A 4150-nucleotide genomic window follows, 5' to 3' on the forward strand; every position below is an offset into this window, starting at 1 on the left:
TGAGCAAGCTTGAGAAGCTCTTCAAGAAATCCCAAGGGGTAAGGGCTATTCCGGATATCGAAGATGGATATACTGATGTGGCCGTGACATTGCCCGATAGGTTCAAGATGCCGCAAATTAACCGTTTCGACGGATCTGGAGACCCCATGGTCCATCTTCGGCTATTCTCAGACATCCTGCGGCCAATGGGCCTAACCCGACCACAAAAGCTTTCACTGTTCGGCCGAACCCTGTCGGGTGTGGCCGCCCACTGGCACGCGAAGTTAGAGGATGAGGTTAAAAGAAATTGGGATGAAATGGCTGAGGCCTTTGTCGCGCAATATTCGTACAACACTTAGATTAAGATTACAACTCGTGATCTCGAAACGACAAGGCAAGAACCCAAGGAAACTTTCTCAGACTTTGTAACTCGGTGGAAGGCAAAGGCGTCAATGATGACTTTGAGGCCCACGGATAAGGACCAAATCCGGATGATTGTGCGCAATCTCCAACCAAAGTTGATGCAAAGAATGATTGTACTCCCCTTCCCCACTTTCTCAGATTTACATGAGATGGGGGTACAAATCGAAGACGCAATGAAGCAAGGTCTGTTTGACCAGGATAGGGAGCAACCGAGGAGGACTTTCAACCGTAACAACAATGCAGGCCCGAGTGGCGCTGCAAACACAAGAGCCTCGGAAGTCAGCATGGTCACCACCATTCCCCCTCCCCTTCCAAGGCCCATGGCAGCCACACCCTTCTCCGGTGCATCCGGGAGCAATACTCAAACCTCCAAATACCCCCCAGAGGCCAAAGAACCTTCACCCCATTATACATGCCTTTGTCTAAGGCTCTGGGGGTCTTGATCAGAAAGGGACATCTCAAGCCCTTAGAGCCGAGGCCATTGCCGAATCCACTCCCTCCCTCTCACAACCCGGCCAAGTACTGTGCATATCACCAGCAGCATGGCCATGATACTGACCAATGTTATAGGCTGCGTCACGAGATTCAAGACCTCGTTGACAAAAATATGATTTTGCCGCCAGAAAAACCCAACGTCACAACCAACCCCCTCCCTACACACAACCAAACTCCACCTCCCAAAAGAGTCAACCTTATCCAGACTGGGGTCGTGTCTTACGATCCTAGCATCTATATTACTCCCACCCACCTACCTAAGCCAGAGGTGCTCCTTCCCGACTGCACTGACCTTTTGTGCATGTTGGACATCTCTACAACCCAACCCGAACTAGCGGTGGTGACCGTGGAAGATAGTGCAGCAGAGGTTGCAGAGGGGAATAGAATGGTCGAGGCTGGGTTTGAACAGTCTAGAATTTTTGCTGAGGAAGCCTACGACCCAAGTGAATACATCCTATCGGTGGGACAATCCGAGCTGAGTGTGGGGTTGCCAGAAAGTGCAGAACTGTGTATGATCCGAGGGGGGGGATTTGAGCAGAGATCAGATGATCTGACAACTGTAGAGGAGGACTTCGCCAACATGCAATTTTTCGATGATCAGGAACCAGGGGATGCGGCAATCAACTGGTTTGACTATGAGGAATCGGCAGAGGCCACTGGATGGCTCGATGATCAACCAGATGTAGTGGGAGGATCATAACCAGAACAGGGCCCGGTAGGGGCGGGAGTATCAGTTGTGGCCGGAAGGGCCGGAAGTCAAAGTATATTACCGGAGAGCGCCGGTACGAAGAATTTCGCTCTGGACGGAAGCATTGTGGATGCAAGAAAGGCTGAACAATAAGCTGCGCTGACGCAGATAAAACAACAAGGTTCTGAGAGAACCGGGAAAGCTAAGATCCATGAAGGGATCGAAAGTGCTGCGGGCACAAGGATAGAGGATGCTGTGGGCATACAGACTGAAAGTGTTGTGAGCACGAACATGCCCGAACCGGACGGGTGCCTTTTGAATGCTAGCGGAATGTGGTGGGAAGACGATGACTTATGTCTTGCCCACACGGATGAAGATTGGGGAAGCAATCAACCGGATGACACTTGGTACCTCGATGAGGTGGATCACATGACGAGAAGCGGGCGGTACTTCAAGCCCCCGCACCTAGACCAACTCGAGGCATCCGGGAAGGATAGAGAAGCAGAGAAATAGAAGGAGAAGCAGATTGAAGAGGAAGCTGTGCTGAAACAGCTAAAGAAGATACAAGTAGACATCTCCATCTGGGGACTGCTTATGGCATCGCGAGTACATAGGCAAGCTGTCCTATCTGCTATGGACAAGTCCAAACTCTCCATAGATACTACACCAGAGCAGCTGGTTGGGCTGGTTTTTCCGGGAGGAGGTTCCCCGGCATTAACCTTTTCAGACAAGGAGCTACCGCCTGAGGGCACAAATCACAACAAACCCCTCTATATTTCCGTGGAATGTAGAGATAAGTGGATACCGGTGGTACTTGTTGATACCGGGTCTGCTATTAATGTCTGCCCGACCAGAACAGCGTATGTAATCGGGTTGAAGCCCGTGGACTTCGTCCCGACTACTCAAGTGATCAGAGCATACGACAATACCAACAGGGAAGTGATGGCGACTGTCAAAATTCAAACCAAGGTTGGTCCAGGACAACACAACATTGAATTTCATGTCTTGGACGTTCCCGCAACCTTTAACCTACTTTTGGGGCGACCGTGGTTGCACCAGGTCAAGGCAGTCTCTTCCACTCTACATCAGATGCTGAAGTACCCTCACGGGAAGGGGGTAGCGATTGTTTTTGGGAATTCATCAATCCATCCGCCGCCGAAAGTGTCCACGCCTGTCTTAGAAATCAAGCATGGCACCGAGGGTGTGTTCTTATCGGGGTTCACTTTGGCTGAGGCTTGAGTGGTACAGAATGTCATGGCTGTGAATGAGGGGGTGTATGTCAGTGCTCAATCCGTCTACCTCATGAACAAGCTACAACACATCCCCGGAATGGGATTGGGAAGAAGCGGCCGGAAAGGTGTCGCGGTATTGGCCGAAGTGCCACACAACCCTCACACCTTTGGATTGGGTTATCTGCCCACCAGAGAGGACTGGGTGAGGAAGGGTAAAGAGATGGCCGGAAGAGCCAGAGCAAAGAAGGCTGGGAAGCCGTTTGAATTAATGCATCGGCCCATTCAGGGTACCCTAAACGGACGCTTCGTCCGAGAGAGGGAAGACTTTCCATTTTGCGGCTTCCCAGAACCATGGCTGAACGCGGAAAGGAAGCGCGTGCCTAGTTTCGAGATCTTCTTCGACTTGCAATTACCTGGGGATGACGTTGCCGAAGAGCAGACAGACCCATCAGCTGAGGATGAACAATGTAAAGCAGTGGATTCTGAGAGCGCCGAACTTGAGATGGGGGTAGCACTAGCGTGTCTACTTTCAGATCCTTCGATCGACCAAAAGTGCTTGGGGGATAACTCCTCGGTTTCCATGATTGGAGATGAAACAGCTGCGGGCCTTCCAGCGACTATCTTGGATGCATCTATCGCACCCTCTCTCACTTGGCAGTACGAGGAGGGATTTTTGTCCAGCAGCACCGGGTTAGGTAGTGAGCCGGAATCTGATTCCACCGAGTCCTGTGAGTTGAAATCAGGTTCCAGCTCGACTGAGTCTGAGTCTGGTAATCCTGGGGATGATAACCCGGATGCCACAGTTATGTCCAGGTCGTCTTTTTCTTTCTCATTTGAGTCTGTTGTAACTGAGAATTCGGACGATTTGGTTGAGCTTAATGAGAATCAAGTAACTGTGGTTTCTGAGTACTTTTCTGTGCCCTTAATTTATTGCATGAATTCAGACTTTCAAAATTTTGATGAAAACGACGAGGACGAAATTCCTCCAGTTTTGCAACGTCTAATTGAGCAGGAACAGGAGAGATTTGTCAAACCCTTAACAGATGAAATCATTACCGTGAACATTGGTACTGAGGAGGACCCACGGCTGGTCCAGATCGGGTCCACGCTGTCTTCGGAGGAACGCGAGCGCTTAGTCGCTTTATTAAAAGATTTCAAAGATGTTTTCGCGTAGTCCTACGAAGACATGCCTGGGATCGATCCTGAGATTGTACAGCACCGGATCCCCCTTGACCCCGAAGCCCGACCTGTTAAGCAGAAACTCCGAAGGATCCTCTTCGACTGGGCTCTCAAGATCAAAGAAGAGGTCACCAAGCAAATCGATGCAGGCTTC

The sequence above is a fragment of the Camellia sinensis genome, chromosome 11, assembly GCF_055761805.1.
Source record: "Camellia sinensis isolate YWXY chromosome 11, ASM5576180v1, whole genome shotgun sequence".
Lineage (NCBI taxonomy): Eukaryota > Viridiplantae > Streptophyta > Magnoliopsida > Ericales > Theaceae > Camellia > Camellia sinensis.